Source organism: Danio rerio, chromosome 10, assembly GCF_052040795.2.
Source record: "Danio rerio strain M-AB ecotype USA chromosome 10, GRCz13ab, whole genome shotgun sequence".
Classification (NCBI taxonomy): domain Eukaryota; kingdom Metazoa; phylum Chordata; class Actinopteri; order Cypriniformes; family Danionidae; genus Danio; species Danio rerio.
In genome coordinates, this window is record NC_141030.1 from 47415686 (window position 1) to 47441345 (window position 25660).

The 25660-nt window shown below is 37.0% G+C and overlaps 1 long non-coding RNA gene across 1 annotated transcript in view; it reads right to left on the reverse strand.

Annotated features, from left to right (window-relative positions):
• Positions 1-13590: 13590 nt before the first annotated feature.
• si:ch73-215f7.1 overlaps positions 13591-25660 on the reverse strand; it is a 42420-nt gene continuing 30350 nt past the window's right edge. The window contains exon 3 of the long non-coding RNA XR_015501564.1: positions 13591-13762. This is a non-coding gene — a long non-coding RNA (si:ch73-215f7.1). The remainder of the gene's footprint in view (positions 13763-25660) is intronic.

Here is a 25660-nt window from a genome sequence, read left to right on the forward strand (position 1 = left end):
TATGCGAGCCGAGTAGTATGTCCAAATTCATAGAATTCGAAAATCAGTATGCCAGAAGTACCCGGATGGCTTACTACTTCCGGTGAGATTCTGGAGTGCGCATCCCATGCACGCTGCACTATCCCATGATGCCCCACGAGCGAATTCATGAATGGAAATGAAGTGATGCAACTGACGCAGGTAGGTCACGTGAACATGACAAAATGGCGCATGTAGTATATCCGAATTCCATTCATACTTTTCACATTTATACTGTATAGAACGCACTTTTCTAATGGCCGAGTAGTACGTTTAAATTGAAATGCAGTACCTACTGAGTAGTAAGCGGTTTTAGACGCAGCTGTAGTATGTTGAAAAGAGTATGTCAAAGGTTCCTGGATGGTTTACTATTTCCGGTCAAAATTTTAAGTGTAGAACCGTCCATACTCTAACCGCTGATTTTACCCACAATACATTGCACGTTGGACGTGAATTCGATTAGAACTACAATCGCGGTTGAAAAGTGTAAATAAACTACAAACCTGTTGGACCAACCGTCAAGTATAGAGGCTTCGATGAAGATGTTTGTATGACTGTTCATTAATATCTAGCCAAGTGGGAAATATTGAAATGGCGTTTGTGTGTTATATTTCATCTGCAACAACAATACTGAACTTGTATAAAGACGTGTTTGGACATTAACATCTGAATGCATAATTATCCAAAGCCCTGAGGAGATTTCTCTGCATGGAAAACTGGTGAATGGCAGATTAACCTGCTGCTGCTTCTCCAAGAAGGTAGGACATTAAATTTGGCAGAACTGTGGATGATTGACAGGGCTCATCACTAAGCAACACATTGATCTGTTAACGAGGCAGTAGTATGTCCCAAAGCTTGCATATTCTTCTGTTGCACACTCAAAAGTATATGTTTTTCCTTTACAAACCAGTACATACTTTTAGGTCGTAGTATGCGAATTGGGATGCAGCATGTGTGTTCTACTCCTTTGTGGACCATTTCACTGGTCTGGGATCAGCTCTAAACAGCATAGTGGATGTCTGATGTTTGAATGCTTAAAGGGCCATGAAACCCCCTCGTTTCAGCAGGGTGTTTTCACACCTCTACTTTGGAAACAGTCAGAAAAGTGGGCGTGTCCAGCTCTGTTTAGGGGGGAGTGTCGGAGAAAGAAAAGAGGGATGGTGTGGGAGTTTCAGAGTCAAAACACACACACACACACACACACAGGGGAGAAAGTGATGGTGTTTACATGGACATCTGTAGTCAAATTATTTGCCAAATTATTAAATGTTGGACTTTCACTGCAGTTTGGCTCTTTCATTCAGGGAATTCATTCATGCCCCTCGTGACAAACGAGATATTTGATTCAAGGAACTGCTCTAAGCGTGTATTTTTCATGCAATGTTTGTTACTGCACCGCGAATGAGAGAAAAAAAACTCTGCATTTCCTGGAAACTTAGATGCACACGGCAGGTAGCATCAGAAAGCCGCGTGTGTTATTTCGGTCACAAAATGCGGTGAAAACCCTACACAAGGTTAAAGTTTGGTTGTGGTGCTAACATGTTTACACTCGGTGCAATAGTTAACTTAGTTCGATACGAACAAACTGAATAAACAAAGAGCACTGGTCGCTCACTTACCAAATCTGTAGAGACAGGACAATCACCAGCAACTAGAGCCGCGTCTTTATTAAGAGGAGACTACAAGCAAATCCGGATCTCAGCGTTTGCAGATGAGAACAGCTCTCAGGTAAACAATAATCCTCCTTAGACACGCAAGTTATTGTTGTCGAGCGTCGCGTACACTGTTAATCCACACGTGAGTCTGAGCTCTCACAGAGAGAAAATGAAAACCGTTTACAGCCCGACATTCAAATGTGCTCATGCACACAGCTCTAATGCATTTTTTCAAGAATGAGTCATTTATATGTTTTAACTAGGGTTGTAACGGTATGAATTTTTCACGGTATGATAATCGTCTAAAACAATACCACGGTTTGACGGTTTCGCGGTATACGGTATGTTACAAATGTTACAAAATAATAGAACAGTGAAGCAAATTTGACTTTTTCCAAATAATATATTTTTAGTTACTATAAACAACACCACTTACAATGAACAAATAAAAATAAGAAAATAATAAATAATGTGTCAAAGTCCAAATAAAGTCCAAATAAACATGGTGCAAATCCTCAGTAAAAAATAGATATAAATATTTACTATACTATAAATAGTTACATAACGAAACTAGATTCAATATGGAACATCCTTAGGTTTTATGTGCCAGCATGGATATGGTTGTCTATCGATATGGATTTGGATATGGTTGTCTGCAATGCAGATAAACAGCTGCACCTTCATTTGCGTCTTTTGAAAACAGCAAGAGCAGCAGTTCGTCTTTGCTGTGTCACTGTTTTGTCATGTTTCTGTGCTGATGTGCATGCAAAAGTACTTAGTATGAGAATTATTTCATGCAAAACTTTTTTTTTTTTTTGCGTTTTATTTAGCCGCGCATAAATGTATGCCTTTCTCTCATTCCGTGTTGTTCAAAAAGCTTGGTCCACAAACAAAAGCGAAACCTATGCTTATTGGTTGTGATATAGCGAGTTTGAACCAATCTGGGCATGGAGGAGGGACAATGCATCAATGTATCATGTCTGATTTGTCCGGAGACACAGTGACGAGCGTTTCTTTGTCAAATCAGCGTTGTCAAATGTTGATGACGTAACCGCACTGATTCCGGAGCCTCTGAAAGTCCGCGAATGTTATGTGATACAGCACTGGAAAGCTGAGATTCTCTTCTTTATGCCAATCTTTGAATTGTATGAATGGGATCAGCGGATCAAAAGTTATTAAACATTTAAGAGCAATACTTATTTTTAGCCGCGGGCGGCTGTCTCGGTCTTTAAGGGTTAAAACCGTTGATATGCAATTGTTTATGGTATGATAATCGTGCACGTTCAAATCATGGTAAACCGTCATACCGGTATATTGTTACAACCCTAGTTTTAACATTATTTATTCGTAACAAGCGTAGACTATAGGCCACTTGATAGTTGGAACAAAGAAATAAAATAAGTCCTCTGTAACATCGTAACATCTCAACAATCTAAATAGGCCTGGGTACATACACTTAGCTTTTAAATTGGCTAATACACCAATGAAAAGAAATTGTGCTTAACAAATCAAATTAAAATAAACTCTAAATCATGACGGGTATTTTGGCAATAACGAAATTAAGATAAAGGCTGTGCAAGATTTGTTTCTCCACTTCTCTTCACAATCTGGCATTAGGGCGGCGGTGAAGCTGAATATTAAAATAATAATGCCACCATTAGTCTGTATACTCTGTCTACATTATGATTATATGGTTTAATTAATATTTATTTATAATTGAAAAACCCTTTACTCACCAAGATTAGGCTACGTGTGTTTGTGGAGGAACATTATTAAATCCACTGGCTTTAGCGCAGTCCTGCGCTCACGGGGTCCAGCAGCTGAACACCCTTTCCTGCGGCTACAGGTCGAGATGCAGAGTTCTGATCTGGCTGATTTTGCAAGTTTTGGGTAGAATTGTTTGTTCATCTTCTACCAGTTTCATTGTAGCGAGAGGCCTCGTCTTTTTACCTGTCAGCTTGCGGTTTAGGGCTCTACCGTAATACGCAGTGTATGAGCGACCGCCGAAATACCTGCGGCTGGAATAACCGCTCCCTCTGAACTAGTGACTGGCTTGACCGCCGTCAAAATTAGCTTTTTTAAATACTTCGTCATCATTTGTTTCACCTTTGCAGGGATGGATTTTAATGCAGGGATTTGGATTTTTTCGGGTCTCGTCGGGTTCAAGCAAAGATCTTCAGCTTTAATGCAGACCTCTCGTTCATATTAAACACGTCTCCCTTCTGTTCAGTCGAAACTGCCAAACTGCAGGACACTTTGGAGCGCCACTCATCACGTCACCTCTCCCTCTCCCCCTCTCCTCCACATTGTCCCGTGATGACAATCACACATATGTTTTTGTAGGCAATAAATAAAGGATATTTAATATTTTATGACGGTATAACGGTATTGAAACTGACACCGTTGCTATTTTTAGATCCCGCGGTATACCATAATACCGTAATACCGCCCAAGCCTAGCATGAAGCCATGTGGAAATTTTCTTAGTCTATTTGTTTTTTAGCCAATCATGTTTAAACACCTATACAGTGTGTATGACGCAGTTGTGAGAGTTTAATTGCTGACGTTTTGAGGTCGGCCAGAGCGGCCTACAACCTCATTTGCGAGTGTTGAAGCTGGCTTCTGCTGATGAAACTGCAAACCATCTTCAGTAAACTTTATTTTTATTTGAATCTCTGACTCCAGCTCTTCTTCATCTGACAGACGGGTCATTTTTGGGTTAAAACTGTATATATCCCCTACACTTGAACAATATCTAGTCAAATATTATGGGCTGTCATCATGGCAATGATAAAAGAAATCAGTTATGAGAAATGAGATATTAAAATGTTTGGAAATGTGTTGAAAATAACCTCTGTTAAGGAATTATCTGAGAAATTATTTAAAATGTATATCAAATTTAATTTAATTCTCATTAATCTGTAGTTTTATACAGCAGATTCAGTGGACATTGATCCACTGATATTCAACTTCTGTTATTAAGAGTAAAAAGCGTCCCGAGAGAGCAGTAATGCAGTGGAGATGATGGTCATTGAGTTTCAGTGAATGTTGACCTGCTTTTTAACACTGTTTGACCTGCAGTTTGCTGTGAATGAACTCCCGAAGGACACTAAACTGCTCCCAGCGGAGGGAGAATCATCCGTCAGCATTAACAAACAGCTCGCATACGCTCTTTACACATTATCATCATCATTTAGAGCTATAGAATAATAATCTGAGGTGGTTAAAAAATAATAAATAAAACCATTTCATGATTAAACTCATAATACAAGATTAAACTTGTTAAATCTAATGCAGAAATATTAATAAATATGTTAAGAACAAACTGATTACATAAAAAAGTCCGAATTTAAAGAAAGAATATATGAATATATACACGAACAATCAAAAGTTTGAGGTCAGATTTTTTTGTATTATTAATTTCATTTTAATAATTTAATAAAATAAAATTATTCTGTTCATCAAGGTGACTTTTATTAAATGTAAAAAAATTGTTAAATACTTATTTTTTACTTATTGTATGTAGTTTCAAATGAAATTATTACTCCAGTCATTATTGCTTTTAATACTATTACCCTTAATAATAATAATAATAATAATAATAATAATAATAATAATATTAATAATAATAATAATTCATATAAATATTAGTGTTGGAGCCATTTCTTTCTTTCATTATTATTATTATGTTTGGATTAAATAGGTTGATTGGATGACATGATTATTATATTAAATTTACATTTGATAATTATTGTATTCAGGTTTGAGTTTTGGCTTTATTGTTTTTAGGGCAGCCAGGTAGTAGGTGATGCAGTAAGTGAAGAGGAAACAATTTTAAGAGCGCGAGTTTGTATGTGGAGGCAGATGCTGATGAGGAATGGAGCTATTTGACGGCACAAGATGTGACAAAAATAAATGATGAAAAAAGGACTCATGCGTCATTGTTTACCCTTACCAAGAGAGCGGCTTAGAGCAAAAATGCAGCTACAATTAGAGTGAAATCTGAAGGATCATGTGACTCTAAAGACTGGAGTAATGAAGCTGAAAATTCATCCTTAAAAATCTCAGGAACAAATGATTAAATTAAATTATAAACTATATTTGAACAGTTTTTTATAGTGCAATAACATTTCACAATTTGACAATGTGCGCTGTATTTTTGATGAAATAAATGCAGCCTTGGTGAGCAGGAGAAGCTTATTTTAAATCATTTATAAATCCCACTGACCCCAAACTTTGACTGGTAGTGTGAATATTTGCCTAATTAACCTTGTTAAGTCTTTAAATGTCACTTTAAGCTGAATACTAGTGTCTTGAAGAATATCAAGTCAGATATTGTGTGCTGTCATCATGGCAAAGAGAAACGACATCAGTTATTAAATAATTAGCAGTTAAAAACACTAAATAAAACCATTTCATGATTAAAGTCTTTATAATACAAGATCAAATTTGTTAAATTATATATATATATATATATATATATATATATATATATATATATATATATATATATGAGCAATTCCATGAAAATGTCAACCTTATCATGAAAAAATAAACTTTTGACCAAAATAACAAAACCTATTTCAATTTGCTTATTAAGGTCTATATTTTATTGTTATGATGTGCTCTTGTTGAATTTTGAAGGAAATTGTTTTGTTTATCCATGAAATATGAGGATTGTGCCAATGGTAATTTTCATTATCATCCAACCACTTTTCGTGCTTTCAAAAAAGGGGTTAAAGACTCACCTTTTCCATGCTTTATGTTAACAGTAATCATTCTGCAGAAGGATTGGAGTCTGTAGTATAAATAATTATCCTTACTTTTTCATAACATTATTGCCCTTTTGATTTATGAGCTACATATTTAAGACATCACGCAGCTTCGGTCACGTGTCACGTCCGTAACGATTTAATGAAAAAGTTTATATTGTGGAATAAATATTATAACAAATAAAATGAAACTTTGTATACAAAGCCAAAATATGTCCATACTAATTATAATCGCCAACTCATCTCAGGTCTTTGCTCTAAACAACCACAATTTTGCGTTACGGACGTGACCATTTTTGAACTCCTTATCAATATAAGCCAATGACTAGCGCATATTTGTTCATTATGATGCTGCATTACAATTACTGACTTACATTACATAACATCCATATGTTATATCAAGAACTGAACATTTCATTTAACTATAAACCAGTTTAGTAACATTTCAGAAATAAATGTTTAATAAGAAAACAACATTTTACATATTGCCATAATTGGCCATAATGACTTAACCTATTTCCTCCGTCTTACTTGCGGTTCATGTGCGCACGCGCTGCCTATAGTGAAAGATAATGATGAACCATAAGGCTTTGAACCTATACATTTTGTAAAGTATAGGCTAAGCATATAACAATTTTGTTATTTACATGTGATACTGCATTAATTTGCATACATGTTTTATAAGCTGTAAAATGAAAGCATCAGTTTGGTGCGAAGTTATAAAATATTTTTCTTTGTTTGATTTGTAGATTAGGCTATTTAAAATGTATATAAGAACCATTAATAGCTGTTATTTTCCAAATGGAAAAAAGGGTGGTTTGTTGATTGTAGTCTGCACTAAATCATGAATATGCCTAGTTGAGTTTATGACGCGGCTCCAGGCAGCACAGACGACCAGCATCAGCGCTGGTTCGTCAACTCCTGTGTCAAACTGTGGCCAGAATATCCTTCTTTCATTTTCCTTTTTTTGGCAAAAAACATCTGTAAGCACGTGTGTTTGCACGTGTTACTGTCATGCGAGTTAACAAATATGTGTTGCTCATAAAAGCCGATCACAACGAACGCGCTTCTTCATTCCAGAGACGTGAGGCGCTCTGCAATGCATTTTATGTTGACAAGAAGAAAAGGAGCACGGTGCTCTTTTGAATGTCACTATAGATAACAACTGAATCAGCTGGTCTATTGTGCGCGAGTGTTGCTGTCAGTGTTTTCATAATTTTAATTTTTAAATAACATTATGAAATTCAAGATTTGTAAAGTCATACAACTTTGGATGACTTAAAACAGCGACCACAAGTCTCTCCGTCATTAAAAAGTTCGCCGTAGTCATCTTGACACTTCTGTCACCTCCAAGGAAACCCCGCCTCTGCTTTCGTTTGATTGAAGAATGAAAGACGCCACTGAGGTAACATGCTTTTCTTCTGGAGCGCACAAAGCGCGCAATGACAAAACGCGAGGCGCGCAAGGCGCATAATCAATAACCTCCATGCATTTGGTCTTTTCCCACTGCTCAAAATGCGCACGCCGCGGGTCAGGCCACAGCGGAGTTTTCGTTTCATGCAGAGCATAAATGTTTTTTATTTCATTAATTAAATTACTATTTATAAAGATAAATTATCAAAGTGACACAATTCATTTTCCAAGCCCTTTATCCAAAATAGCACTTTCAAAGCTTAAAAATTGGCTATAGCCTACATTAAAATTGAAACATTTTCAAAGATTTCCAGCACCCGGCAAATGCGCTTGAGTGCTTATTAAAATTATTTTAATAAGAATAAGAATAAAATAAGAATAAAATCTTGATATTGATCTAAGCTTTAGCCTACATTATATGAGTATTAAATTTGTTAGAAAATCGATAGGACCTGCAGCTGTAAATATTTAATTCAATATTTTACACAATCGGTTATGAACTATAGCCTAAAAATATAAACATTATAGTCATCCATCGTACATGCCTACAACCAATGACTATTTTTCTATGCTTGTTTAACATAGCCTACACAAAACCTTTCTTAAGTTTTAAAGTTTTCTCTCTCACCCTGGTGCGTATGAACTTTTTGCAACCTGTCCTGAAGTGACTGCCGACGAGAAAAAGAAAGCAAGCGCGAGTGGAGAAATTAAATTATTTATTCCATCAACTAACACGTTAACTAGAATAAACTAAAATAAACTGTCAAATATAATATTGCCATATCTGTGACAAAACTAGATTTTAAATATTCTCCACGTAGACACGGTATTGCGCAACAGTCGGGCAATGATTTAATTCAAGTTTGTCTGGAAACACTAACTTTAGGAGCCTGCTAAACATAGGCCCATTATAGCTGATTATGTTTATTATAAATTCTATATTAGTCAGAGTATAAAAGCACCATGTTAGCATGCAACATTGTTACCGAATTGAGTTTTGAACATTCGAACGTGCGTTAACCTTTAACAACACACATGCCATAATACGAATTAAATAACAAGGTGATATCTATTTAAGTTTGATTAATTATGCAACCTTACCATTCAGATGTCTCAGACGTTAAAGTTTATTGGTTTACACACCCAACAGATATCCACAAATAGGTCTTTGGTCAAGTTTTGAAAGCATTTATCTGATTTTCATAATATGTCAACTGTCAATTTCAGAGCAGTCACGTCCGTAACGAAGACAAGTCACGTCCGTAACGATAGTTTTTCCTCATTAATGCAAAAATGAAAAACTAAATAAAATTAATTATATATGTCCCATGCAGAGCCAACCCTTATCCTTTTGACTGTTATATATTTTTTTGGCTTCTGCATTTTCATTCACAGAATTTTCACAAAGTATGTCAACTCACAAAACTCATGTCTTTTTTTTGTCACGTCCGTAACGCATTCATTTTGCCGTCATTTTAAATATAAAACACCTGCATAGACTGATATTTTTTTGATGCCTGAACTCCATGGTTAAGGGGTAAGAAAAATATAAACATATATTTCAATATACTGTTAACATATACCTTCTCTGAGAATATACGTTTCATTTTTTTACTGCAAATGTCACGTCCATAACGCTGGAATCAGCCATATATATATAATGCTGAGAATAATCTCATTAAATTTTGACAATAGTCGTTTTTTAAAGTCGTAAACGTAATAAACTAATCAATTTTTAATTTCAATGTAAATTTTAAGATTTATTTTTAAATAGAATTTTCAAAAACGCATTAAATTTTGAGAACAGTCATTGTGTTTTTAGAAAAAGCTCATAATATCTCAAAAAAATAATGTAAATGCTGAGAAAAAACTAAATGTCGATAACTAAATGTTAAATGTCGAGAAAAAAGTTGTTTTGAGGAAAACTCATAAAATTTCAAGAAAAATATAAATATTCATAAATTCATTAAATCTCTAAGATAGAAGTCGTGTTTTAATAAATTTTAAACATTAATACTGATAATAAACCCTTTATTTATTTATGTATTTATTTATTATTTTATTTATTTATTTATTTTCTTAACTTGTGGGACAAAAATCACAGATTTTTCAAAATATAAAACTGCAGTACAAACATTATTACATGGAAAAACATATGAAAAAAACACCATAATCGCAGCACAATGAACACATCTGTCTTGCTAATGCTAATGACATGGCTAGCGCTATTTGTGCATGCTAAAAGCACACTATTTAACAACATATCCATGATTTTCCCACTATTTAACAAAACTGCAGATCGATTAGGGCATGTTTAATAATATTCTTACCTTGTTCCCAATCCCAATCTTCTGCTAAGCTGACGCTCCTGTGTTTACACAAAAACCGCTCGTTTGAACTTTTGAAAAAAAAACTTTATTAGCACTTAGCTGACAGTGATTGAAATGATGCCAAAACTGAGAGCCAGTCGTAATTTTTGGTTTAATTAGCAAACAAAAATAGGAAAGGCATACTGTTCCTTGTATAAAAACACAACATTTACAACTAGTTAAATATTTGTTTATTTATTTTTGCATTAAGTTAAACAAATTTTCTCTATACATAATCAAGGTCAGCTTTATTGTCAATTCAACCACATGTACAGGACATACAGAGAATCAAAATGGGCTCTATCTTATACCGGCCAATATATTTCAAAAACATTTGTAATAATTTAGTTTAGTTTAAATTATATTAATAATTTATATATTTGGGTGGTGCAGCTCTGTCACCTCACTGAAAGAAGGTCGCTGGTTCAAGCCGTGGCTCGAATTATTTAAATATTCTTTATTCATTCCTTCATTTTCCCTCAGCTTTGTCCCTTTATTAATCTGGGGTCACCACAGTGGAATGAACCGCCAACTTATCCAGCAAATGTTTTACACAGCGGATGCGCTTCCATGCTGCAACCTATCACTGGGAAACATACACACTCATTCACACACATACACTACAAGTTTTTTAATTTACCCAATTCACCTGTACCGCATGTGTTTGGACTCTGGGGGAAGTCCACGACAACACAGGGAGAACATGCAAACTCCACACAGAAATGCCAACTGACACATACAGGACTCGAACCAGCAACCTTCTTGCTGTGAGGCGATTGTGCTACCCATTGTGCCACCGTGTCACCCATATATATCAGAATTTTATATTACTTAAATAGATTTTTATTGCTTCGTTTCAATTACACCATGTGTTTAGTTATGTAAATAAAGTGTATGTATTCTTATTTTATTGATTTAATTCATTTGCTATTCATGTTTTATTATTTTTTAAATGCATTATTATTTTAAAAACACTTGATTGTTTGGCTTTTTCACCAAACATTTCCACTTAATGTACCCCTCAGACAGACCCTAGGGGCACAGAAAGGGGTGTTGAATATAAACTCTCTGTATGTTCTCAAGGAATCATTTCTGTCACACTCCACTTGTGCGCTGATTTCAGATTGTGTGTTAGCATAACAAAGACACAGAGCCTGTGAACTTGAGGGACCTTTCGACCCTGTGGCTCCGTCAATAGCAGCCCTCCTGCCTCTGTGCTTCGTGGAGAAATTGTTAATCAGCGTAATTTAATATAGTTTCTCGACTCATTCACACAGCTGCAGTCCGAACACAGTATTACTGTGCTTTACCATGGTGAAATGAGGAGATGGATGTCAATGTGGAGACCTGCTCTCAGACTAAAGCCTTAGATAAGAATGTGAACCTGGAAATAAAAATGATTCTGTGATTAAGTAAATACCCATCTGATATATATATATATATTTATTTATTTATTTATTTATTTATTTATTTATTTATTTATATATATATATATATATATGTGTGTGTGTGTGTGTGTGTGTGTGTGTGTGTGTGTATATATATATATATATATACAGGGCTTTACATTAACACCCGCCACTGGTTAGACAGTTACTCCCACTAGCCACTTGGCTGGTTGAAAATAATTTTTAAATTGTGGTTTTCTTAAAAGCAGGGTTCGACTATAAGAATGACCCAATATGGGTGCAAATATTTATGCATATAAAAATATTTTTTCCAGCAACAAAATTGTGGCTAGTGAAAATGCAGAGTGGATAGTAACGTTGGAAAACTGGTAGCCACTGTGGCTGGTGATCAAAAAAGTTTACACTAAGTGCATAAACCTGTTGCTTTTAAAGCGATTAGTTGACGACTTTAAAAGCAACAGATTTACGCACCTTTTTTTAGTTAACCAATCGCTTTAAGAACAACATGTTTACCTACTTATTTTAAGTAAAGTCAACTAATCGCTTTACTTAAAATAAGTGAGTAAACCTGTTGCTTTTAAAGTGATTACTTGACAAAATAAGTAAGTACATCTGTTGCTTTTGAAGCGATTAGTTGACTTAAAATAAGTGAGTAAACCTGTTGCTTTTGAAGCGATTAGTTGACTTTACTTAAAATAAGTGAGTAAAATTGTTGATTTTAAAGCGATTAGTTGACTTAACTTAAAATAAGTGAGTAAACCTGTTGCTTTTAAAGTGATTACTTGACAAAATAAGTAAGTACACCTGTTGCTTTAAGCGATTAGTTGACTTCTTAAAATAAGTGAGTAAACCTGTTGCTTTTAAAGCGATTAGTTGACTTCTTAAAATAAGTGAGTAAACCTGTTGCTTTTAAAGCGATTAGTTGACTTTACTTAAAATAAGTGAATAAACTTGTTGCTTTTAAAGCGATTAGTTGACTTAAAATAAGTGAATAAACTTGTTGCTTTTAAAGCGATTAGTTGACTCTTCTTAAAATAAGTGATTAAACCTGTTGATTTTAAAGCGATTAGTTGACTCTTCTTAAAATAGGTGAGTACACCTGTTGCTTTTAAAGCGATTAGTTGACTTCTTAAAATAAGTGAGTAAACCTGTTGCTTTTAAAGCGATTAGTTGACTTTAAATGCAACAGGTGTACTCACTTATTTTAAGTAAAATCAATTAATCGCTTTAAAAGCAACACATTTACTCATATTTTTAAGTAGTGCTTTAAAATAATTGAAAATAAAAGTGTAATAATATGACTTTATTTGCTGCACGATTTGCCTAAAGAGTGAAACATACATGCATTTAAAACTGATCTGTTTATAAACAGATATTATTTGGCTCAATTCCGTCCAATCAAATGCTCTCTCTACAGAACCCCCCTTCCCCAAAACAACCTTACCTATAGAACTGCTTTTAATATTACCCACAATAAAGCCAAATAGCTTAAATTTAGTGCTGAAATGTTCATTCATTCATTCATTCACTTTCTTTCGGCGTAGTCCCTTTATTCATCAGGGATCGCCAAAGCGGAATAAACCATCAACTATTCCAGCAAATGTTTAACACAGGATATGCCCTTCCAGCCGCAACCCAGTACTGTGAAACACCAATACACACTCGTTCACTTACACACTACGACCAATATTAATCAATTCCCTTATAGCGCATGTGTTTGGACTGTGGGGGAAACCGGAGCACCCGGAGGAAACCCACGCCAACACGAGGAGAACATGCTAACTCTACACAGAAATGCCAACTGGCCAGGCCGCGACTTGAACCAGCGACCTTCTTGCTTTGAGGCGACCGTGTCGCCCACTAAATTAACTTTAATATACACTAAATTAATTATAAACTGACATATCTGGGCTGCCAGGACAATAAATGGACAAACAAACCAGAAAAAGGCACATATCTGGATCAAAAGGAAATTTTATTAAAACTTTTTGGACATGATTACATGCATACTGTAAATATTACACATATATAACACATATTTATTTCACTTATGTACAATATATTACATATTTTACCGCTCTGAAATCCTTCCCATGATTCCCCTCTCTCTTCCATTCTTCTGCAGACCTAAAACACAAGAATAAAAACACATAATAAATACAACATGCCATTTTTACATGCAGGTCAAATGATTTTTCGTCCATAATGTGGTGCTTGGTTTGACATGAGCTGTGTATAATGAATGAACATGCGCTGATTACAGTCAAATGAAGGGGAAGCTGAAAGAGAAACTCATTTTCTTTGACACTTGTCTGTTTCTGCAGTGAGAAATGTGTCCGTTTGGCCTTTGGCGACACTTTGTTCACTCGCTACGTGAAAATGAGATGCGGAAATATTCATTTCTGAAGGAAATTAAAGCATCATTGATCATGATGAGGGCAAACGAGCTCACTTTTAATTCTGCTTTTCATTACGGTCAGGATATAAATACATTCAGTTATGTCTGACGGTGTGTGTGTTTTTGTGTGTTACATGAGGCGCGTCAATGTCTGTGGACTGAAGGATCTAAAATTGTGAAGCTTTTACAGGCACATCTGCTATTTTAGAGGTTATGAATGTGTATGTGTGTGTGTGTGTGTGTGTGTGTGAGCTCAGAAGGAGCAGGTCTTAATAATGGCCCGTTTCCAATAAGTGGTACGGTATGGTTTGGTTTGGTACGCTTTTATGGCCGTTTCCACTGTCAAAAGGCCTACCGAACCAAACTGTACCGTACCACTTTTTCGGGACCCTTTCGAAAGGGTCTCAAACTGCAGAAAGAGTCCCAAAAGGTGGAGCTACACGCGCAGCTGAACGCTATTGGTTTATAGAGATACGTCATTCGTAGACGCAACAAGCCAGAATGTAAACAAAGGACCCGCCATGTTTGAAATACACAGCAAGAGATTACAGCGGAATTATATATACATATGCAGCCATGGTCGATCCTGCAAACAAACCTTGTCGTCGTCATGATAAACAGTCACAAAGCCATGGAGATGAGCGGATTTACCCTGTGCCGCGTAGTTTTTTTACGAGCCAGTCTTAAGCCCGAGTGGTTTCGCTTTCTTCCTTGCGCTCCCCGCACGTCTCTATCTAAAATAACAAACTTCTTGAGCTGATGATATAACATGCACTTGATTATTTACAAGCTTTTGGAAACCCGATCCTGTGAGAAGCTGACAAACGAGAGTGACAAATTCAGAAAGAAAAGGACAAACGCGAGAGTGGGGCGCGAAAAAAAAGGCGAAGCCAAGGAGCACGCTATTTCTTCAGCAAACGTGAACAAACTGCCTTGTTTTAATCTTTATTATCACCTTTTGGTATAATATAAATTGGGAGTGATGGAGTGACTCTCTAATAGAGGCTACATGACATGTGCTGCTGAAGATTACAGACACAGATGAGAGGTTTGCAGTGACTGTAGGCTATACTTAGTGTTGTTTTGAACCTAATTAACAACGAAATGTCTGCTTTGTGTAGTTCTTCTGTAGTTGGTATCATATCGGAGACTGTAAGTGTCTGTATGTGTTCATATATGTTCATTTATTTATTTATTTATTAAATTACAGACGTTACAGTAGGCTATTTCGCAGTCATTGATCTGCAGTAATAATCAACTCCTGTTTATAGAAAAGTTAGTAATAAACATTTATACACAAGTATTTATGCGTGTAAAGCATCTGTTTTGTGAGAAGTGCTTTTCATATGATATGTGAATGACCTGTGCAGCTTTACTGTAGACATTTCCTCGAGTGAGAATGATGCGACTGAAACTTTGTCAGGCCTTAACACCACGCCCACCAAAAGGGTACCCTTGGTAGTGGAAACGCAAGCCTGATAAAGGTGACCCGTACCGACCCGAACCGTACCGTACTGTACCAGTCAGTGGAAACGAGCCATAAAGCATCATGATTTCACACCTCCATTTGCCAAAGCAAATCATGAGGGGGGGGGGGGGGGTCTCTTCATTTCGATGGAGGATATTTGGCCAGGACACCAGGGTTACACCACTACTCTTTACCAGAAGTGCCATGGGATTTTTAATGACCACAGAGAGTCAGGACCTCGGTTTAACGTCTCATCTGAAAGACGGCGCCCACTGACAGTGTAGTGTCCCCTTCACTATACTGGGGCATTAGGACTCACACAGACCGCAGGATGAGTGTCCTGCTGGCCTCACTAACACCACCTCCAACTGTCTGCAATCTCTCTCTCTCTCTTTCTCTCTCTCTCTTTTTTTACGATCGGGTTGTCATGGTCCTAACCTTCGACCACCACCTGTGGTGCACCGGCCCCTCACGACTCCCCTGCAGGTGGTGGGCCTGTGGGAGGATGGTCCCACGTTGTTCCTTCGGGCTAACCCTGCCCGGGTTCCGTGGAAAAAACTCGGTCATCAGGGGCTCGCGTACAAGCCCCAACCCCAGAGCTGGCTCCAGGGTTGGGTCCCGGCTGCGCCATACCGGGTGACGTCACGGTCCTTGATGTTTTTGTACTCATAAGGAGTATTTAAACCACACTTAGTCTGACCTGTAACCTGAGACCTTTTTGCCTTAGGATACCCTACCAGGGGCTTTAGCCCCCAACAACATAGCTCTTAAGATCAGTCAGGCACTCAAACCCATCCATGATAAAGTGGCAGTTCATGGAGGACTTAAACCTAGGATCCAGGAGGAACAATGCAGTTTTCGTCCAGGCCGTGGTATACTGGACCAGATCTATACCCTCACTAGGGTATTCGAGGGTTCATGGGAGTACGCCCAACCAGTCCACGTGTGTTTTGTGGACTTGGAGAAGGCATACGACCGTGTCCCTCATGACATTCTGTGGTGGGTGCTCTGGGAGTATGGGGTCGGAGCCGCTCTGTTAAGGGCTGTCTCATCCCTGTATGAACAGAGTAGGAGTCTGGTTCGCATTGCCGGCAATAAGTCAGACTTGTTTCCAGTGCATGTTGGACTCCGGCAGGTCTGCCCCCTGTCACCAATTCTGTTCATAATTTATATGGACAGAATTTCAAGATGCAGCCTTGGGCTGGAGGGGGTCCGGTTCGGAGCATTATGCACTGGGGCTGTTTGCTGCTGTAACCCCGCTGATCCTACGCCACCCAACCTGCTCCGAGCTGGTATCGAACCGGCAACCTTCCGCATGGGAGTCGGGTGCTCTACCAAGTAGGCTAAAGACCATGGCCTCTAGCATCTGTCGCTACAGCACCTTTAGAGGTCAAAGGAGTGAGGTTTACCTGCACAGAACTTCACTAGCTGGCCTCCGTTACACTGATAAGTGTGACGCAGCTGGGATGAGAAACAGCACCTCCAAGTCCGAGGCCATGGTGCTCCACTGGAAAGAGGTGGTTTGCCATCTCCAGGTTGGAGGAAGGTCCTTACCCCAGGTGGAGGAGTTCAAGTATCTTGGGGTTTTGTTCACGAGTGAGGAAAGGATGGATCGTGAGATTGAAAGGCAGATCGCTGCAGCGGCAGCTGTAATGCGGTCGATATACTGGTCCGATGTAGTAAAGAAGGAGCTGAGCTGAAAGGCAAAGCTCTCAATTTACCGATCAATCTACGTTCCTACTCTCACCTATGGTCATGAGCTTTGGGTGATGACCAAAAGGACAAGATCTCGGATACCAGCGGCCGAAAGGAGTTTCCTTCAAAGGGTGGCAGGGCGCACTCTTATGGATAGAGTGAGGAGCTCTGACACCCGGGAGGAGCTCGGAGTAGAGCCGCTGCTCCTCCACATTGAGAGAAGTCAGCTAAGGTGGCTCAGGTTTCTGTTTCGGATTCCTCCTGCATGCCTACCTAGGGAGGTGTTCCAGGCATGTCCCACCGGGAGGAGGCCTCGGTGAAGACCCAGAACACGCTGGAGGGACTATGTCTCTCGGCTGGCCTGGGAACACCTCGGGATCCCCCCGGAGGAGCTGGATTCCTCCTGCATGCCTACCTAGGGAGGTGTTCCAGGCATGTCCCACCGGGAGGAGGCCTCGGTGAAGACCCAGGACACGCTGGAGGGACTATGTCTCTCGGCTGGCCTGGGAACACCTCAGGATCCCCCCGGAGGAGCTGGAGTGTCTGTGGAGAGGGAAGTCTGGGGTTCTGCTGCCCCTGCGATCCAGCCCCGGAAAAGCAGTAGAAAATGAATGAATAAACAAATATGTGTGTGTGTGTGTGTGTGTGTGTGTGTGTGCATGTGTGTCTGTATCTCTCTCTCTCTCTCTCGCGCTCTGTGTGTGTGTGTGTGTGTGTGTGTCATCAGCGGGGTACTGCTACACTCCAGCAGTGTGGTCTGTCTGTGATATGCAGGATTAAAGTGGACAAACGTATGTAAATCCTGTCGCTCAGTTCTCCGTCTGACAGTGAGGAGAGCAGACGAGACGCGTGTGAGGGTCTGCTGCCATCTGTGATGCTAACCTTGGGAAACTGTGTCCTGATTAGCATAAGAATAATTGATACCTTAAATTAATCTTACATCGTCAGGAGCCGTACAGACGCTCACAAAAGCAGAAGAACAGAGAAACAAATCACACTGTGTGAAGTTTGATCAGTTAAACACACACATCAAACCACCAACTATAGAGACGGAGAGAATAAAAGCAGCAGCGAATGCAGAAACACACTCGAACTATTCAGGGGTGCGCTTCCCAAACAACAACATAACTCACGGCTGAAAGATAGTATATGATGCATCGTTTGGGAAGAGAATGATGTAGTGAAGAGTGTTTCCCAAAACCCATAGTTTCTCTGTCGCAGATCCATCGCTTGAACCACGTTAGTTATAACGTAAAACGCCCATAATGATGCTCTAAGCTGGATGGAGTAACTACTTCTTTAGAGAAGAACCCCATCATTTCTTTGTGCAAATGATATTGTTTTACACGCACACACATTTAAAATGAAATCTAATATTAGTTTTGGTAAAAGTATGCACTTGCTTTCCATATTAATTTAAATATATGTAAATGGCCAATATGGGGTCTGTGTTTCCTTTACTTATATTATTACAAATATTCCATAGTCTATTCTAAAACATAAAATCACTTAAAAAGCTAACACGTACTCTAATCTCATATATAAATCATATAAATACATAAATAATGAGGCTTTTTTGGTCTATTAAGAAATGAAATTCAATATTTATTAGGAAATCCTACTTTAATAATAATATTAATGACGATGATAATAGTTTTAAAGCTGTGTTAAAAGAGATTTTATGAATAGTTACATAAATTAATCTGAATAATTACATTATTTCCCAGTGATGGGTTGCGGCTGGAGGGGCATCCGCTGCGTAAAACATGTGCTGGGTAAGTTGGCGGTTCATTCCGCAGTGGCGACCCCGGATTAATAAAGGGACTAAGCCGAAAAGAAAATGAATGAATGAATAATTACATTAATAACCAGCATAATTACAGTAATTATCCTTATAATCACATTAATTAATCTGAATAATTGCAGTATTGATCTGTATAATTACAGTAATTATCCTTATAATCACATTAATTAATCTGAATAATTACAGTAATAACCTGTATACCTGCAGTAATTATCCTTAGTCACATTAATTAATCTGAATTATTACAGTAATGACCTGTGTAATTACAGAAATTATCATGTCACATTAATTAATCTGAATTATTACAGTATTGATCTGTATAATTACAGTAATTATCCATAGTCACATTAATTAATCTGAATTATTACAGTAATGACCTGTATAATTACAGTAATTATCCTTATAATCACATTAATTAATCTGAATAATTACAGTAATAACCTGTATAATTGCAGTAATTATCCTTATAATCACATGAATTAATTTGGATAATTACAGTAATAACCTGTAAAACTGCAGTAAGTATCCTTATAATCACATTAATTAATCTGAATATTTACGGTAATAACCTGTATAATTGCAGCAATTATCTTTATATTCACATTAATTAATCTGAATAATTACAGTAATAACCTGTATAATTACAGTAATTATCCATAGTCACATTAATTAATCAGAATTATTACAGTAATGACCTGTATAATTGCAGTAATTATCCTTATAATCACATTAATTAATCTGAATAATTACAGTAATGACCTGTATAATTACAGTAATTATCCATAGTCACATTAATTAATCAGAATTATTACAGTAATGACCTGTATAATTACAGTAATTATCAATAGTCACATTAATTAATCTGAATTATTACAGTAATGACCTGTATAATTGCAGTAATTATCCTTATAATCACATTAATTAATCTGAATAATTACAGTAATGACCTGTGTAATTACAGAAATTATCCTGTCACATTAATTAATCTGAATTATTACAGTATTGATCTGTATAATTACAGTAATTATCCATAGTCACATTAATTAATCTGAATTATTACAGTATTGATCTGTATAATTACAGTAATTATCCATAGTCACATTAATTAATCTGAATTATTACAGTATTGACCTGTATAATTACAGTAATTATCCTTAATCACATTAATTAATCTGAATAATTACAGTAATAACCTGTATAATTGCAGTAATTATCCTTATAATCACATTAATTAATCTGAATAATTACAGTAATAACCTCTATACCTGCAGTAAGTATCCTTATAATCACATTAATTACTTTGGATAATTACAGTAATAACCTGTAAAACTGCAGTAAGTATCCTTATAATCACATTAATTAATCTGAATGATTACAGTAATGACCTGTATAATTGCAGTAATTATCTTTATATTCACATTAATTAATCTGAATAATTACAGTAATAACCTGTATAATTGCAGTAATTATCCTTATTATCACATTAATTAATCTGAATTAATACAGTAAAACCCTGTATAATTGCAGTAATTATCCTTATTATCACATTAATTAATTTGAATAATTACAGTAAAAACCTGTAAAACTGCAGTAATTATCCTTATAATCACATTAACTATCTGTATAATTACAATAAATTATATATTTACAGTAATAATTAGTAAAATGGCTGTAATAACCTGCACAATTACAGTTAAAATCTATAACTTGTAATAACTTGTAATTATGTAACAAGAAATTACTGTTTGTTTGTTTTTTACAGATAATCTAAATTTTTTATTCTGACAGTTTTATCCATTTTTTACAGTAATTTCCTGGTGCCCCTGCTGCCAGAAAATTACAGTATTTTACTTTATTTATTTATATTTTTACAGAGCACTGTGAAGGGAGCGCAATTGTAAACATGAAGATCGCTAAAACTGATTTGTAAAAATACTTTGAAAGCAAATTACACCTAAGAGAGATGACCTTAATGTTTTTTTTTTTTTTTCCAAGTTTAAATGTTGGAACGTTCTAAATGAGTAGGACATAGGAGGATAACAGGGAATAGAACACAACCAGGAACTATGTTTCTAACTACAGCTCTAGAAGTGTAGTTGCAAGCATACAAGTTTGCGATGCAGTTTGCGAATGTTTGTTGGAACGATTGATTTGGGAAATGCCAAATCATCGAACTATGTTTGTAACAATGGAACTTGCAACCTTCGTTGGCTAACGATGGTTTACGGAAACGCACCGATGATTAAAGCATTAAATGTGTTTAAAATCTTTGTAATGACCTTTATAATTTACTCTTAATTAGCAAGAAATGTGTTTTCAGATAAATTCATTCATTCATTCATTTTCCTTTGGCTTATTCCCTTATTTATAAGGGGTTACCACGGTGGAATGAACCGTCAACTATTCCAGCATATGTTTTACACAGCGGATGCCCTTCCAGCTGGAACCCAAAATCACTTGTGGGCACACACACACTCATACACTACGGCCAATTTAGTTAATTAGTTCCCCTATAGTGCATGTGTTTGGACTGTGGGGGAAACTGCATGGAGCACCCGAAGGAAACCCACACCAACAAGGGGGAGAACATGCAAACTTCAAACAGAAATTCCAACTGGGCAAGATGGGACTCGAACCAGCAACCTTCATGCTGTGAGGACACAGTGCTAACCACTGAGCCACCATGCCACCCCAAATATAATAATCTGACTTATTATTTCTGAAAATGCTTCTTGATTTAACAATTTGTAGATATTTGCACTAGAAATGAGACAAAAACAGAACAATCCTGCACTTTTCACCGTGGTTTAGAAACGATCCAGCCTGTTCTGTGGTGTGAATCTCTTGACAGGGTCTTATGTGGTCATTTATATTGTATTATGCAGGATTTCACGAGACCCCGTAACCTCTCGCCGTACAGCAGAGCTCGTGTGAACTCATTAGAGGACATTATCTGAGTCCAACCAACCTCAAAATATCTCTAACAATGGAGCTAATCACAAACCAGAGTGCCGAGTTCCCTTTCTCTGAGCTTTAATGGCTCCTGATGCCGAACGCGGCTCCTTTATCACACATAGGGGCCGATTTAGGGATTTGCGGGCCTTAAGAAATTCCTGGATGTAAAAAATATACGTATTTCGTGATTCACAAGGGTTTTCGGTTTATTTACGGTTGTGAAATGCATAATAATATAAATAATATTTGTATATATATTATATATTAATTTATTAAAAAAAAAATATATATATATATATATATATATATATATATATATATATATATATATATATATATATATATAAATATATATATAGATATATAAATATATATATAAATATAAATATAAATATAAATTAATATAAAAATAAATATATACATACATACATACATATATATATACATACATATATATATATATATATATATATATATATATATATATATATTTATATATATAAATATATATATATATATATATATATATATACAAACATACATACATATATATACATACATATATATATATATATATATATATATACATATATAAGCGAGAGAAGGCCCTCCCTTCCTTATCTTCAACGATGTGTGTTTCTACATACATTCTAAATGCATTCAGTGCACAAGAAGTGCATAACAAAACGATTGAGTCAGTAATTTCATTGTGCCGTTTTGACCCTTTCCCATAAGGCACGGCGTTTGCAAATACTTTAACAATGGATACTAGTTTAGTCTGTTTGGGCTGGCTTTGATGTGTGCTTTTGTTTGTTTCGATGGACTTTGTTGAGATGCATTGATTATGCAGTTTTTTATGACACTGTTTTAAGTGTGGGATCAGATTTGTAGTATTGCTCCGTTTTGTTGGAATAATCATTTCACAAGTCTTAAAAATTGCCTTGCTCTGTGACACATCCATGTTTTATGCTCTTTTCTTCTGCTTGCCTGTTCGGTTCTCCCACTCAACTTCGTCATGCGCAGAGTGAGCTGGTTAACATAATAGCTATATTTGCCCGGTGCGCTACGTCAGCTCTGATTGGTTAACATATTAATATCATGCGCACAAGAACATATTCTGAATAAAATTCTAAATAAATTAATAGATAAAAATTGCGATTTAGAAATTGCGTATGCTTAAGTAGCGATTTTTATGCGATTGCGATTAATTGCACAGCCCTACTTCCCAACTCTGAAAACTGAACTGACACTGTTTGAGTTTGCTAGAACTTCTCTGTTAAGCTGCTTTGACACAATCTAAAAGGCAAAAGTGCTAGAGAAATAAAGATTATTGAACTGATTGAGTTTAAAATTGCCACCACAGGTTAGGGTTGAGGTTAGGGTTAGTGTAAGTTGATATGTACTTGTGTAACTGAAGTGCTGTTGCAGGTAAACCTCACTCTTCTGACCTCTAAAGGTGCTCTAGCGACAAATCCTAGAGGCCATGGTCTTTAGCCTCCTTGTTAGAGCAACCAACACTGATGCAGAAGGTTGCCGGTTTGATACCAGCTCGGAGTGGGTTTGGTGGTGTGGGACCGGCAGGGTTACACTTGGACAGTTTCTTATAGTCTGTAAAATGTCTGTTGAAGGAGCATATCAGCAGATATTAAGCAGACAGTCTACTGATACTCAAATGGACCATCAAAATAAAGTGTTACCGATTATTTTTAGGTGAGAAACAGGTTTTTCTTTGCTGCGTAGAAATGTTTCAATGCAAAGTTTATAAGTGACTTTTTCTCCCAGTGTATACATAATAATGATCATTATTAATATCTTTAATCACAATAAAGACAAGAAAATATTATGATCTATTTTTAAGTCCATATCTGTAATCCATGGCATGCTTTCTGATATAACCAAGCAGTGGTTAAAAAAAAAATTGTCCATTTCCACACACACACACACACACACACACACACACACACACACACACACACACACACACACACACACACACACACACACACACACACACACACACAAATAGTAGGTAAATGCTCCGCAGCGCTCAGAAATTTCCCAGATTTTGAAACGAACAAAAGAGCTCCATTTTTTAGCGCGCGCACACACGCACACACACACACTCACTCACTCACTCATTAAACACACATATAGAGGCCGTGTCATGACTCCGGGAGAGATTTTATGCCCGCCGAGTCTCACTATTATGTAAAATGAGGCGGCGGAGAGAAGAGGAAGATGAAAGGGTTTGTGGGAAATTATCCTCGCAACCAAACTCATCTGCTGGCTAATTACAGGAACATGCTTTTTTCATCTCACACAAACCTCCCTCTCTCTCTTTCTGTATCTCATTCTCTTTACTATATATATATATATATATATATATATATATATATATATATATATATATATATATATATATATATATACACACACATACATACATACATACATGCACTCACCGGCCACTTTATTAGGTACACCTTACTGTTACTTACAGTTGCTGCAGATTTGTCAGCTGCACATCCATGATGCCAATCTCCCATTCCACCACATCCCAAAGGTGCTCTATTGGATTGAGATCTGGTGACTGTGGAGGCCAATTGAGTACAGTGAACTCATTGTCATGTTCAGGAAACCAGTCTGAGATGATTGAGCTTTATGACATGGTGTGTTATCCTGCTGGAAGTAGCCATCAGAAGTCATAAAGGGATGGACATGGTCAGCAACAACACTCAGGTAGGCTGTGGCGTTGATGATCAGTTGGTACTAATGGACCCAAAGTGTGCCAAGAAAATCTCCCCCACACCATTACACCACCACCACTAGCCTGAACCGCTGACACAAGGCAGGATGGATCCATGCTTTAATGTTGTTGAGGCCAAATTCTGGCCCGACAATCCGAATGTGTCAGCAGAAATGGAGACTCATCAGAGCAGCAACGTTTCTCCAATCTTCTATTGTCCAGTTTTGGTGAGTCTGTGTGAATTGTAGCCTCAGTTTCCTGTTCTTAGCTGACAGGAGCGGCACCCGGTGTGCTCTTCTGCTGCTGTAGCCCATCCGCCTCAAGGTTGGACGTGTTGTGTGTTCAGAGATGCTCTTCTGCAGAGCTCGGTTGTAACGAGTGCTTATTTGAGTTACTGTTGCCTTTCTATCAGCTGGAACCAGTCTGGCCATTCTCCTCTGACCTCTGGCATCAACAAGGCATTTGAACTGAACACAGAACTGCCGCTCACTAGATATTTCCTCTTTGTTGGAGCATTCTCTGTAAACCCTAAAGATGTTTGTGCGTGAAAATCCCAGTAGATCAGCAGTTTCTGAAATGGAAGTCACTAAAATCCCCATTCTGATGCTCGCTTTGAACTGCAGCAGATCGTCTTGACCATGTCTACATGCCTAAATGCATCGAGTTGCTGCCATGTGATTGAATGATTAGAAATTTGCATTAACAAGCACTTAGACAGGTGTACCTAACAAAGTGGCCTGTATATATATATATATATATATATATATATACATATATATATATATACACATACACACACACACACACACACACACACACACACACACACACACACACACACACACACACACACACACACACACACACACACACAGTTGAACTCAGAATTATTCGTCCTCCTGTATATTTTTTACCTCTTAAATTTGTTTAATGGAAAGCAGATCATTTTTTCAACACAT